This window comes from Ursus arctos, unplaced genomic scaffold, assembly GCF_023065955.2.
Source record: "Ursus arctos isolate Adak ecotype North America unplaced genomic scaffold, UrsArc2.0 scaffold_2, whole genome shotgun sequence".
Lineage (NCBI taxonomy): Eukaryota > Metazoa > Chordata > Mammalia > Carnivora > Ursidae > Ursus > Ursus arctos.
The window spans coordinates 103,800,848-103,814,984 of NW_026622874.1; positions in this window are offsets into that span (position 1 = coordinate 103,800,848).

The following is a 14,137-nucleotide window of genomic DNA, read 5'->3' on the forward strand; positions in this document are numbered from 1 at the left end:
AGGTGCTGGGTGTGGCTCCAGGGGCTGGGTGCTGGGTATGGCTCCAGGGGCTGGGTGCTGGGTGTGGCTCCAGGGGCTGGCTGCTGAGTGTAGCTCCAGGGGCTGGGTGCTGGGTGCTAAGTATAGCTCCAGGGTCTGGGTGCTGGGTGTTGGGTGTGGCTCCAGGGGCTGGGGTTTCGTAGCAAGGGAAGCACAGTCCGGGCCCTCCAGCACATGTTTGATGGCCTCTGCCCCCCCCCCCCCAGCAACGTCAGGAGGCAGTGTCACTGTGGCCTCTGTTTGCCAGACAGCCCAGAGCAGGGGGATGGGCAGCTCGGCCCGTGACGATTCTGGGATCCTGGTGTGCTCCCCGTTGTCCTGACTCTGCAGCCTGACCTGCTGCCCACCCTGTAGGCCAACTGTCCCCCCTCCTTTGAGAGGTAGGACCTGCCATTTCTTCCCTCTTGCACAGAGCTGGTGATGGCCTCCCCACCCGGGAAGGGCGACCCGCAGTCCTACACCTGCGTGTCCCCTGCATGGTGCCCGTTTGGTGGTCACTGCGGTGGGTGGGGGCTGCTTTGGGGGGGGGTGAGGCGGGGTGGGGGGAGAGAGAGACAGAGACGCACAACGCCGCCCCCTCGGCCCCGAGCAGTGCTGTGTACAGCACACGCGGTGGTGATGGGCATTCTGCCTCTGCTGTCCGAGCGACACAGCTGATAGCGAGGAGGTGCCGGCCTGGGTCACTGCGCCCCGGCCGTTGGAGAAGGAGGGGGTCTGCTGGGGCGGGATAGGACCCGGGACCTGTCGGGTCAGCCGGGGCTGACTCCCACCCCCGCTGGGGGAGCCTGGGCGCTCGGTGAGGTAGCGGTGCCACCTGCCAGGTGCCTGTGAGCTCACTTTTCTCTATGGCGTCATTTTCTAGATGGGGAAACTGAGGCTCAGCTTGGCCTGTGGCCATCCTGCTGGCACAGATTTAGACCCGCGTCCTGGCTCCAGAGCCCGGCAGACTCACGCCCTCTGTGCTGAGCTCCAGAGAACGGAGGGTCCCTGCTCTGTGCCTTCCCTCCTCTGCTGTGTCGTGGTGGGAGCGCGGTGTTTCCCTGAGCTGTGCCACGGGTGGAGTCCTGGGGTCTTGGAGGGGGCAGATCGGCCGCCGATCCAGCACCTGGGGATTGGCCTGCGGTGGCCAGGCTTGGCCTCTGGCGGCCCAGGTGTGCTGGCCCCTCGACATCCGCGCAGACCCCCTCAGCCCCCTTGCCCCCGCTCAGAGAGGGCAGTGAGGCCGGTGGGTGTGGGCACACAGCTGGCTCAGAGTCAGGAAGCCCCGTGAGCAGGACATCGGCGCTGGGGGTGTGGCAGCCCGGCGGCCAGGTGTCAGATTTGCCCAGAGAGGTTCAAAGTCCAGATTTTTGTGAAATCTCCTTTTCTTCCTTTTGATGTAAAAAACTATGATTTTGGAAGCATCTCAAACAGAAGAGTTTTCGAGGAGCACGTACCTTCACCTGCATTCACCGGCCGACACTTGCGATGTGTGTGCGTCTGTGTCTGTGTCACTTGAGGGTGAGTGGCCTTGCGCATCCCCCACGAGAGGTGACCGTCACAACGAGGAATTTATCATGGCCCCGTCACCCCCCCGGTCCAGGTCCAGAATCTGTCCCGATTCCTGACGTGCCCGGAGCAGTCTTACAGCTTCTGGTCCCTTGAGCTTTGCTCACGATGACGTTCCTGTTCATCTTTTTTGGCGGGAAAACCGCCACATCAATCCTGACGGAGTCAAAAGGGGCGCAGCTAATTCAAGCCACGTAAGGACCCAGGAGACCCCGGTGGGATCGTTCTGTGGGCTCAGGTGGGACCTCGGCCTGGTGGACCCTCAGGGGCAGGTGCGGAGGGTGGGCTGGGACCGCAACCCAGTTTCCTGTCTGCCCCGATGAGGAGGCTCCCGGGCTCTAGAATCTTCCGGATGGGGTTGGAGCCCCGCTCTGCCACGGTCTGGCCGGGGAACCTGGACCACATGCACACTTCCTCCGGGCATCTGTTTTCAGAGTTAAGTCAAACATCGTGGTTCCTAGAGCCCTTGAGGCCCGCAGTGCCGGGAGCCACACACACTTGGGGCGCCCAGTGCCAGCATCCAGGGAGGCCTTCTCCCTCCCTCCCTCCCTCCCTCCCTCTAGCACAGACCGGCAGTCCTCCGTGCTGAGCCTGCCCTGGGGACAGGAGTCACAGCTGCCTCCGCTGGGGTTGTTCAAGGTTGTATAGGGGTGGGCAGGACGGGTGGTGTAGAGCGGAGGGCTTCCCCGGGGAGGAGGCATCTGTACCAGGTCTGGAAGGGTGAGCAGAGGTGGGAGATGAGAGGTCTGAGAGAAGGGGTCATGGGGCACCAGCCAGCCCCTTGTCCCACACAATAGGATGAGCCCACAGGGGAAATCCTCCAGCAGACTTTAGGGTTTGGTGCCCCCGGGGAGTTTTGGTGGCCCTCGGATCTGGTGTGGCCTGGCAGTGGCACTGTGTCTGTGTGACCTGTGACCCACAGTGGCCTGAACCTCGGTCTCCCCCTCTGTGTGATGGAGTAAGCTCGGAGGTCAGCCCCACAGCCGTGTCAGGGCACTCAGCTCCAGCTTCTGCACACCCTGGACACTGTGTGGGGACCCCGTGCCAGCAAACCAGAGCCCCAGCACTCAGCACCTGCCTCGGGCCGAGGGGCATGGCCAGGCGAGGCAGCGCTGAGACCCCCTGGCAGTGTCCCGACCATGCTGCATCGAATGCTCGTCGGTGCGTGCGAGCCCACCTCTGGGTCCACCTGCCCATCTGGGAAACAGGGAACGGGGCCCACATTTGTCCTGGTGGCCGCACGGTGGGGACGGCCTGCCTTTCATTTCTGTCCTCTTGGGGTGCGGATGGCAGGCTGCTCTGGCACACCACAGCCCCGCACCACCATCTGTGTGGTTCTGGGCAGCTCGCCTTGCACAGGTAGGGGAGGCCGGGGTGGGAAGCATGTCATCCTGCCAGGCCCCCCGAGAGCTCTGGAGGGGCAGCGAGGGCTCGGCCTCTGCGCTGGCTCGGGTGTTCTGTCCATGTCCATGGGGCACCTGCCTGGGGCCCCCCACTCGTTCCCTGGGCAGAGGCCATGCATTCTAGATCTCTGAACTGGCCTCGGTGCTGGGCGGCCCTGGGCCAGCGGTGCCTTCTCGGGGCTGCGGGCTCCATAGCTGTACGTGGAGTTCAGCAGAAGGGGGGCTGCCGTCGGCATCTGGCCACAACCGTGCTCTGTTTGACCAGCGGTGCTCTCAGACCCAGAGTCCGCCGTCACCGTCATGTGGGAATTTGTGGGTCCCCGCCTTCTCTCGGACACAAGAGTGTTACTCTGTCCTGGGCCCTCCTTCCACTCGGCCCCTGGTGCTCTCTACAGATGGGTGTGTGCTCCTGGCCCCTGGGCCCGACTTTGAAAGCCCTGTCCGTCTCCCGCCAGTGCCTCCGGCGCTGAGAGCAAGGGCCCTTTGCTGGCGGCTGGTACCCACTGGCCTGCGGCACGTCCCCGGTGCCTCTAACATGAAGCTGTGGCAGCGAAGGAGGGAGGAAGGGAGGAGCCTCTGACTCCAGCAGGGCCGCCCCTTTAAGAGTGTTTTCACTCCAGTGCAGAGTAAGTTAAGAGTAATAATAACAGCAGACCCAAATGGTTCTGAGCGTGCCACGTTTCCTCCCTGTCCTAGAGCCACAGGACCCCAGCGGTGTCAGTAGAGACCACCCACGCGGGGTCCGTGGGCCTCGGGTGCGTGCTGCCGGGGCCCCTCAGGCGGGTTGTTGGAGCACCCCCACAGCCCACGGCAGTTTGTTTCTTGATCGGGCAGCCCCAGCTTCAGAAGGATCCCCTGCCTGGGACCCCCTCAGAGTGCTGGCGCTTCCCAGCCACTCCTGCATTGGGAGCCTGGACCACCCTCCCCTGATGGGCCCTGCTCATGCCCTGTCCCTCCACCCCCAGCCTCTGATGTGACCTGGGCCTGGATGGGTGCGTCTGCACCTGGCCCTTGGAAACAGCCCTGGGTCAGTGATTGGTTTAGCAGCTGTGGAAAGAAAACACACATGTCCCCAGCCCCCAGCACCCTGGATGGGGGGGTTGTTTCCAGCGATTCTGCAGACATGCCGCTGCGTTCTCCCCTCCCACGTGCTTGGAGCGGGGTCTGCGGTGACGATAGCAATGGCTGCCTGGATTTGTGATCCGTCCGTGGGCCCTTTGGTTTAAAATAATCAAGGTGCCTTTGACCCTGAAGAACATCCCCATCCTGAGAAGTGGCGAGGAGGGAGGAGGGCAGCAGGGCTCCTGTTTCTCACTCCTGGCCGTGTACGTGGCCTGCAGAGGGGCAGCTGGGAAGGGGCCCCCTGCACTGTGGGGAGAGCGCAGGGCAGCGTGGGCCTTCCGAGACCTGTATCGCTCCAGGATTAGCCCTGGCCATGGGCTGCAGGACCGTGAATCTTAACCCCTGTTCCTAAGGGCCTCAAACCAGCCGCGCTCCAGACGAGCATAGGAACCAAGGTGCCCTGACCGGTGTGAAGGGGGAGGAGTCCCAGGGGATTTCTTGGAAGCGGCGAAGACAGGGTTGTTGGGGTGGGGGACGGACGAGGCCGTGGAGCTCTGTAAACCTCAGGTGTTACACCCAAGGAGTCAGGGCCAGAGGGCGGTTGTGCTTGCCCACTCTGTCCGGCTGGCCTGCTGGGAGACCATGCTGACCCCGGCTGAACCACTGATGAACTGCTGCTGTCTGGCTTTCTCAGCGCCCCCACCGCAGCCCCTCCCGCCCAGCCTGACCCAGAGCCGGACACCCGGCCCTGGCTGCCAGCGTGAAGTCCTTGCAGAAAGATCCAGAATCTGGGTCTCAGGAGACAGGCCCTTGGAGGTGACTGCCTTTCCCCTTGGCTCCCAGGCACTGTTGTTGAGCCCGTCATGCACAAGTGGGGATGAGGTTTCCAGCCCCAGCTTGGCTACAGCGTGGGACGTGGGCCTGACCCAGAGCCTTTGCTGCCCATCCTCTGTCTCTAGTCGATCTGCCGTAAAAACCATTAGCTGCTTCTGGGGCGTCCTGGCCACAGCACTGCCGATGGCTGTCCACACAGGGGCATTGATGCCTCTCAGTAAGTCTTCGCCGGGTGGCAAGGAGGGGGCTGTCTTCTCACCTGTGCTCTCAGCATGGGCTGAGGCAGGAAGAGGGCTGACCCAGCTCTGGTCCTCTGTATGTTTGTTGAACGCATGAATGACAGCTACGAAGGCCTGTCTGTGTGGTGTTCCCCCCCGTTTTGCTGGTGCCCCTCGAGGCAGGGACTGCGTGTACCTTGTTCTCCAGGTCTCCCGGTGGCTGAGTCAGACTTGAGTGTGGCCCCAGCTGACGGTTGGTGCTTGACCCTCCCTGTGGCTATTCATCGTCCCCCAGTGATGCCCAGTGGGTGGGCGGGAGCCAGGGATGGCGGAGCGCTCAGTAGAGTGGCCCCTGGAGTCTCCACTGCACCTGGGGTGCCGGGGCCCTCCTAGGAGGGGTGACAAGAAGCGTCCTCTGTGGTGGATCCAGGCTTCCATCTGGGGGGCTGCTGGCATTGAATCTACAAAGTCGTTGCCACGCCCAGGGCCCCGATTGTCTTCCGCATTATCTTCTTGAAGTGTTACTATGGAGTTTTATGACTAGATCTGTGAAGGACATAAAATCTGTGCTCAGATTCAGTTTTTGTGGACATCCAGTTGTTTCAGCGCCAATGTTGGGGAGACTGTCTTCGCCCCGTCGTATTGCCTTTGCTCCTTTGCCGAAGGTCAGTTGACTGTATTCATGGGCGTCTGTTCCTGGGCTCTGTGTTCCCTTCCATGGATGTATTTGCCTGTTCTTTTGCCAACACCACACTGTCTTGATGATTGCAGCTCTGTGGTACGTCCTGATGCGGGGTAGTCCGTCGTCAGACTTCAATATTATGTGGGCTGCTCTGGGTCTTTTTCTTCTCCATATAAACCGTAGGGTCAGTTTATTGATCTCCACAAAACGACTTGTTGGAATTTTGGTTGGAATTGAATCTGTAGATCAAGTTGGGATCAATTTGACAAAATCCAGTCTTCCTATCCACGAACATGGGATGTCTCTGCATTTATTTGTATTTAAAAAAAAGTGTTCATCACAGTTTCGTAGTTTTCCTCATATAGATATTGTGCGTGTTTTGTTAGTTTTATACTAACTATTTCATTTTTGGGGTGCTATTGTAAGTGGCACTGTGCTTTTAAAGTCACATTCTACTTTTTCATTGCTGGTATGTAGGAAAGTGACTGGCTTTTGTATATTAAGCTTATATCCTGCAACCTTGCCATAATTGCACATAAGTTCCAGTAGATTTTGTTATTGTTGTTGATTCTTTGGAATTTTCTACATGGACCGTCAGTGTCATCTGCAAACAAAACCAGTTTTATTTTTCCTTTCCATTCCCTTTTCCCATTCCTTATCTTATTGCATTAGATAGGGCTTCCAGTATAATGTGGAAAGAGAGTGGTAAAAGGAGTGTATTTGGTTTGGTCTCAGTCTCAGGAGGAAGCATCTAGCTTCTCACACTTCGGTATGATGTTAACTGCAAGTTTTTTGGAGATGTTCTTTACCAAGTTGAGAAAATTCTCCTATATTCTTATTTTTCAGAGAGTTTTTATCATGTATGAGTGTGGAATTTTGTCAAATGCCTTATCTGCATTTATTGTGGTCATGTGATTTTCCTTCTTTAGTCTTTTGATGTGATGGATTATGTTGATTTTTTTTATATAAAATTTTTTTATTATGTTATGTTAGTCACCATACAGTACATCCCTGGTTTCTGATGTAAAGCTCCATGATTCATTAGTTGCGTATAACACCCAGTGCACCATGCAATATGTGCCCTCCTTACTACCCATCACCAGTCTATCCCATTCCCCCACCCCCCTCCCCTCTGAGGTCCTCAGTTTGTTTCTCAGAGTCCATAGTCTCTCATGCTTCATTCCCCCTTCTTTTTACTCCCCCTTCATTCTTCCCTTCCTTCTCCTACCCAATCTTCCTGCTATGGAATATTTCTCAGCCATCAGAAAGAACGATTACCCAACATTTGCAGCAACATGGACGGGACTGGAGGAGATTATGCTAAGTGAAAATAAGTCAAGCAGAGAAAGACAATTATCATATGGTTTCACTCATTTATGGAACATAAGAAACAGCTGGATTAGGTTGATTTTTGAACATTAAATTAGCCTTTACCTGGAATGAACCCCACTTGGTCATGGTGTAGAATTCTTTTAATACAGTGTTGGAGTTGACGTGCTAATATTTTGTTGAGGATTTTCACATTTATGTTCGTGAGATATTGGTCTGTAATTGTCCTTTCTTGTAATGCCTTTGTCTGGTTTTGGCATTAGGGTAGTGTTGTCTCGTAGAGAACGCGCTTCGTCTGCTTCAGTTTTCTGGAAGAGGTTGTTGAGAATTGGTGTAATTTCTTGTTTAAATATTTGACTGAATTTACCAGCGAACCCATCTGGGCCTGCTGCTTTCTGTTTTGGAAAGTTAAAACTTACTGGTTCAGTTTCTTCAATAGATTATATTATCTGTTTCTTCTTGTGTGAGTTTTGGTAGATAACGTCTTTCAAACCCTTGGTCCCTGTCATCTCGGTTTTCAAGTTTGTGGACATAGAGTTGTTCACAGTATTCCTTTATCGACCTTTTAATGTCCACGGCTCTGCAGGGATGCCGTCCTCTCGTCTCTCACCTCCGACATTAGTGATTCTTGTGTGCTCCCCCCTCTCACTCAGTTACCCTCCTTGGAGGTTTATACGTGTTTATAGATATTTTCAAAGACCCACCTTTGGTTTTGTTGATTTTCTCTGTTCATTTCCTATTTTAAATTGCACTGATTTCTGCTCTAATTTTTATTATTTCTTTTCCCTGGCTTGCTTTGGGTTTCATTTGCTCTTCTCTTCTAGTTTCTTAAGGTAGAAGCATAGATTATTGATTTTAGATATTTTCCCTTTAAAGTATGTGTATTCAGTACCATAATTTCCCTCTAAGCACTGCTTTTGCTGCATCCCATAAATTTTAATAAGCTGCATTTTTATTTTCGTTTGAAATGTTTTCAATTTCTCTTGAGCCTCCTTCTTTGACCCATTTTTTTTTTTTAAATTCATGTGTTGTTTAACCTCCGAATATTAGGACTTTCAAGTTATCTTTTTGTTACTAATTTCTAGTTTAACCTGTTGTGGTCTGAGAGCAGACACTGTGTGACTCATAGTCTTTTAAATTTGTTCAGGTGTATTTTGTGGTCCCGGATGTGGTCTGTCTCGGTAGATGTTTCATGCAAACTTGAGAAGACTGTGTGCTCTGCCGAGGTTTGACGGGTATTCTGTCAACGTCAACCACGTCTGGCTAAGTGACGGTGCTCCTTTTCTGCCTGTGGGTCTACCAGTAACTCATAGACGGGTGTTGACACCCTCAACTATAATTTAGATTTATCTATTTCCCCTCGCAAATCTGTCAGGCTTTGTTTTGCAGCCCGTATTTTATTTAGTAGACCTGTAGCGAGCACCATTATTCTCCATGGATGTGCGTCTGCAGCGCCATCTTGTACTCCGTGGCGTGATTTAACTAACGGGTCCCCAGATTTCCATGCCTGCAGATAGCACAGTCCCAGGCAGCCCGGTAGCCTCATCTCGTATGTGTGTAAACACGTCTGTGCAGTGGACATGGGAGGGGAATGGAAACCTAAGCACTGCTACTGGTTGAAAGGGCACATTCTTCAGAGAAAGCCTCACCCAGCCTACACCTGTGGGCGCTGGTCTCCATCCAAGGTGCCCTCTTACTTGGCAGCTCGCGTTGTCCTGGGCATCTGGGGACACGGGGAGCATCAGGGCCAGAGGTGTGCGCTGGTGATTTCGGGTTGGAGATCCCGGCCCCCCCATCCCTTCCCCGGGAGGCACAGGGTAGACTGGAGACTCAGCTGGTGTCTGCCTCCTGGGGTGCCATGGACACGCTCCCCACCCGGAGACCTGGGTCGGGGGTGTGTGCCTGAGAAACCACGGCAGACGAGGTGGCACCCGGGTCCCCGAGGCAGAGGCTCCTGGGGGTTTACCAGCATCGTGTTCCTGGTGCAGCAGCAGGAGCAGGCAGGACCACGCGTCCTGCCACAGTACACAGCGTGCCTGAGTTATCACTGTTTAGACAGAACGGTTTGGAAACTTGTGGTCCATAGAGAAACACAGTGAGCTTTCACCCAAACAGTGCAGAAGCCCAAACACAGCCTGGGGCCGCTGTGTCTGGGGCGCCCGGCTCTGTCACTCGCGCAGGGACTGCAGCGTCACGCAGGGTGTCGCCGTGGTGCCCAGTGCCCCAGAGCTTTGCCGGCGGGTCCAGGCGCTTCCTTCCCTTGGTGACGTTGACCTGCGAGTCCAAACAGCCAGAGAGGGAAATTCTCCCAAGGCCACGGCCTGGTTCTTTCAGAACTGCTTCTAAAGGGGACGGAGCAGACGTCAGGGGCACTTTTCCCATCTATGGCGTCATTTTGGAGTCAGGAACACACGCGAGTGTGCACTTGGACATGTTTTCTGCAGTCGGGGTGGTCTTTGTTCCTGTGCGCTGCTCTCCTCACTCACGATGCCCTTCGGGTCCTCGTCAGCACACACGCGCGTTTTTGTGCAGACCTGCGGTTCTCGCGTGTGTGCCCTGTCGCTTTCTGCTCCCCCATGTCACCAGCTGGGGGTGGAATGTGCATCCCGCTCTGCCACCCCTGTCCCCCCTGCTTCCAAAAGTTTGACGTCTTCCAAAATACGGCGTTTCAAGAAATGAAGATACAGAGAAGTCGCCAGTGCTGACGCCGTTTGCTGTGTGTGTTACTGGCGGTGATCTATGGTGAGCGTCAAGGCGCTTTCGCTGGAAGTCCCAGGAATGCAGGTTGCTGGAGCTGGGGACCCTGTCACTCCCACCCCGCTGCCTCCCGTCCCAGGCCTGCCCCACTCAGGTGGCCTGGCTCTGAGAACCCGCCCAGCCTGTTTGCTTCTGCAGGCTGCTTTGCAGGGGTGGGGGCAGGCCACCCCCAGTTGCAGCTCCAAGTGTATCAGAAATGTGTAAAGCCATTAAAAAGGGGTACAGAAGCCACAGTGGATCATGAGAGCTTCTGGCTTCATTCCCAGGGGATCCTGAGATGTGTGTGAGTGTCTTAGCAGGGCTGGGAGAAGGGGCTCCCCTCTGCTGTGTGCATGGGATTTGGAACCACCAGAAATGGTGACAGAAGCTGCCACCGTGAGCGCTCACTGTGCTACGTGCTTCACAAGCATCAGGACCTGGGTTAGGCTCCCAGAGCTCTGGGAGGGCCGGCGGGCGACCATGCCCATTTTACAGACAAGTCCCTGGAGATTCAGTCCCTTGGGTCTCTCCAGGCAAGTTTAGGAGTGGCAGCAGGTCCCGAGGTTGCCATCAGGACGACCCCCCCCCCCTTGTGACAAAGTCCCACGTGTGCACCTGCCACGCCCAGACCGTGAGCCACACGGGCAGGCTGGCGCACACACGCGGCCGACGGTCAGGAATCCGTGCTCTTCTGGGGATTGTGGCAGATTCGAGAGCGTGTGCTCTGACCAGGGTGGGAGTGGGCTGAGTTCTTGCTTTGTGAGAACACAGGCCCCATGTTGCTAGAGCTTCCTTTTATTTTTCAAAGAAAAGCCAAAAATTTGGATTTTTCTAACTGTCAATTTTTAAATTTTGGGAGCTAACTTTGAAAATGGTCCAACGTTGGCACACGAAGAAATAGAAAACGTGGAGCGATCAATAAACACCAAGAAAGTTCAACAGTACCAAGGGTCTCTTCCCCCGAGAGGCCAGGTCCCCACAGCTTTGCGGGCGAGTCCCGTCAAACGTCAGCACACCGTGCATTCTCCTGTCACAAGTGGCTCCAGAAAACGGAACCCAGGGGAGGCTGCCCAGCTCCTCACGCGTGATCCGGACAACCCAGGAAGACAAACGACGAGCCGTGTAAGAGCAATAAGGCGTAGTAAGTAGTCTGCGAAGGTGGACAGAAGTCCTAAACAGCCAAACAGATCCAATTTGCCTTTTGGAAGCAGCCATCGAGACCATGTAGGGTTTCCAGGATGGTTCGAGTCCAGAATGCTCTCCACATTAATGGGCCGCCGGAAAAAACATCTGTGTGGTGTCTCATGTAGAGGTCGGGAAAGAATTTGATAAAGCTCAGCAACTATTATAAAAATTCTTAGCAAACTAAGCCTAGGAGGGAAGTGTTTTAGTTTAGTAAAGGTTGCATGACCCCATCGGCAAGCACGCATCCTGATATTAGGACACTTGGCTAGTTTGGAATCTTGGATTCGCACCTCCTGGCTGTGTGCCCTGAGTGAGTTCCTTACCCTCTCTGTGCTTCAGACCTCCTCTTGCCTGGAAACGAGGACGATGGGGATGGTGGTGATAAATGCCACGAGGTTGTACTAAGAAGATTTCACTCTGGGAACCAGCTCCTCTGACTGTCAGGCAACACGCTCTCTCCCTTCTGGGAGAGACAGAGGCCATGCAGAGACGTCCAGTTGACACCCCCGAGGACTCAGGGGCCCAGGGTTTGGCTTCTGCTGGGAGAGAGGAGGAGATGGGGGCTGGCCCAAGGTGATAGTGGGTGACAAGGGGACCCCTCACCCCCAGAAGGGTCTGGTGGAGCTTGCCTGGTGCCCGCATCCCAGGGAGCCAGGGCTGCACGGGAAGGTGGAGGAAGACCTGCCCGGGCCCCCACCCTGGCGGTGCCTTTCCTTCCTGCCCTAGACTTTGCTTTCCAGCTCAGAGGCAGTGTAACCTGTGCTCACCTCCCGAATAGTCGAGTGAAGCGTCCGGTGGGCTTTGGCCGGCCGGCTTGGAATTAGCTTGCAGAGTCTTATTTTCAAGTTCGAGGCGAGTAACTTACCAGCAGGTCATGTTCTAAACATTGACTTGTGTTTGGACTGTCTGTGGGGTTTAGAGTGAAAACAAACAAAACCCCAAACTTCTCTGTGTTGTGGGGATTCAAACTGCCTTTATTTGGTGGGGACGAGCTCCCCAAGACAGAACAGGAACACGTGCATTGTTTCTCCTGGAAAAAAGGAAGCTGGGATTCATTGGTGGCCTTCTGACCTCAAGGGTGAGACCTCATTTTGAACGTGTCTTTGAAAACATGGCTCCCAAGTGAACGATCGGGAAGCCTCCCCCCTAGGGAGTCAGGAATGAAGGGGAAGGGTCTAGGCTCATTGCTGGAACCAGGGAGAGTGCCCCTCTCGGGATGAGAACTCCGGCAGACAGGACACGGCTCTCTCAGGGAAGACCACCAGACCACACCAGGGTTTTCCACGTGGTCAGAGGACCAAGGGGACCAGTCAGCCGGCGGGGCTTAGGTGGCAGCCAGGTGAGCCCGGAAGTGGAGGTGTGACCATGGGCTGGGAGAGGGACGCCCTGCACTTGATGCGAAATCATCTGGCCAGTGTAGGCAGCGTCCAGCCTTCCCGCCCTGAGAGCGTCTCCAGGAGTCTGGTCTTGCTAGCAAGAGCCAGGGACTGCCTCCTTTGCAGAGGCCAGGCCTCAGTGTGGAGCCACCCCATGAGTCAGGGCCTGGACGCACAGCCAGGGGGAACAGAGCCCCCCGCCCTGGTGTGTTCTATTGTGCACCCTTCTGGGAGTGAGTGGGGGTGGTCAGCCTTACTGCATCCCAAACCAGCTACGTGACCGTGAGCAAGTCACTTAACCTTTCTTTTTTTTTTCTTTTTTTTTTTTTTAAAGATTTTATTTATTTATTCGACAGAGATAGAGACAGCCAGGGAGAGAGGGAACACAAGCAGGGGGAGTGGGAGAGGAAGAAGCAGGCTCATAGCAGAGGAGCCTGATGTGGGGCTTGATCCCACAACGCCCGGATCACGCCCTGAGCCGAAGGCAGACGCTTAACCGCTGTGCCACCCAGGCGCCTCCACGTAACCTTTCTGAACCTTGATATTTTTGTCCATAATGTGGGGACGATGATGGAAGCCAAAGTCTTTCTATGATTCCGAGGTTTAAATGACGGAATGTTAATGAGACTTCCCCTTGGGTGGAGGGTACTGGGCTCAGCCTAAGGATTCAAGATCAACAGCCACCATTTTCATCGTGAATGGCTTCAGAAAGCAGGGCCTTCAGTCAGGAGACCCATACCTCGTTCTAGCTGATCTTCTGTTGTGTAGCTAGCTGCCTTAACAGACGTCTCATCCTCCATCCGCCGCTCCTTCCGTCCATCCATCTCCCCACCCATCCACCCCCCATTCGCCATGCACCATCCTTCCACCCGTGCACCCACCCACCACCCACCTGTCCACCCATCCACCTGTCCACCTGTCCATCCATCTGTCCATCCACCACCCATCCAACCTCTATCCTTCCATCCATACTGTACTGAAGACCTCCTGTGAGTCAGACACGGCCTGGGCACTGTGTGTCGGGCTGCAGTGAAGACGTGGTCTTCATGCTCAGAACTCACAGTCAGCGGGGAATAGGAAGTCAGCTGCAGGGGTTGGAGGGCAAGAGCTGAGGAGCCCAGGGAAGGAGGGGCACCAGGACGAGGAGTGACTCAGGTGGGAGCTTCCAAGGGGCTGTGGTCTCTGAGCTGTGGGCCATCTGGGGGACCCAGCACTTTGCAGGTCCTGAGTGTCACGGTGGCTCTGCCTGGGTCCAGGTCCAGGTGTGGCTGGGGTCCAAGTGCATCTATTCCCTGGTCACCGTCTGATGCAGCTCCCTGCTGGCGGTGCTCTGCTCTGGGTCCTGGCCCACAGCACAGAGGCCCACCCGGCACAGAGGGAGGGAGGAGGGCTGTGAAGGAGTCCGTGAACGTGGATGGCATTTCCCTCTGTCGTGAGCAGGCTGCTGAGGCCTGAGCGGTGGTGCCTGTGATCTTGTCACCCGAAGGCACGTGGGTGCTTCTGCATCCCATCCTGGCTGTTGCAGATTATCTCAAAATAGGGCTTATGCTCGTGGCTCCCTCACCGTTGGGGTGGTTACTGGACCTGCCCCTACCTCGCTGTGTGATGCAGGAGTACGGAAGCCCGGGCTCCTATGCCACAGGCTGGTTCTTGAAGCATTTTGACCACTGCATGCCCATTTTGTTGATTTCATTGGTTTTTCTGTTTATTCCACTCTATGCATGT